This window comes from Octopus bimaculoides, chromosome 15 (assembly GCF_001194135.2).
Source record: "Octopus bimaculoides isolate UCB-OBI-ISO-001 chromosome 15, ASM119413v2, whole genome shotgun sequence".
In the NCBI taxonomy this organism is placed as follows: domain Eukaryota; kingdom Metazoa; phylum Mollusca; class Cephalopoda; order Octopoda; family Octopodidae; genus Octopus; species Octopus bimaculoides.
Genome location: NC_068995.1, coordinates 37,842,562 through 37,843,495, shown reverse-complemented (window position 1 = coordinate 37,843,495; position 934 = coordinate 37,842,562).

The window sequence follows — 934 nt, the reverse complement described above, 5'->3', positions numbered from 1 at the left end:
TTAAAGATATTGTGAGTAATTTAATTTTGGTTCATCTGTGATTGTGAGACGGTGGATTTTTACAATTTATTCATTTAATTATCTTACTACCGTTTTGATATTTCTATATTCAATTATTAGCTGAGCCCGAGCTGTTTATAATTGATGGCTATTTCTTATTTAAACAAGGTACAAAATGAAGTACAGAATAATCACAGATAAAAGCATACTTCCCAAGCACACACACATACACATACTCAAACAGAATTAGAATGATGTCAGTTTTTTTTTTTATTTTCAGAGTTGTACGTTTCCATTACGCACGCATGGAAACGTTTCCAATACACAGACATTCACACACACACACACACACACACACACACGAACAGGGACACGGACACGGACATGCATACACACACAAACATTCACATGCCTCCCTTTTTCATACACACATATACACATATACTCACACAGCGTTGAATGGTTGTTTTTGTTCTACTTAATTCGTCCCTTCCTTTCTCATTCATACGTTGAGAACAGAAAGTACATTTCCCGTTTTTCTTTCTCAAGTGGTTATTACATTCTATCGGTCTTTCAGTTATGGCTATTATTCTCTCAGCCTCTTCTTCAGTGTATTACAATTTTACCTCATCTCCCTTCATTGATACTACTATTCCTCTTACTAGGTTCTAAAAATGTACACGTAGAAGGCTATTTTGTAAACAAAAGATTTGCTTTTTTTATTTTTTTTATTTTCGTTTCATATTACAATATTATTAAGTTTAAAATAGGATAGTTATTCCTTTTTAGCGTATATATCGGTTTGTAGTTATTAATTTTTAATTTTTGATTAGATAACTCTATTATTTTTGTGGTTAATTTTTTGTTTCATTAAATTTTCCTGTTATTTCTAGATAATTATATATCGTGAATTATATTGTCAGCAAAATGCTAG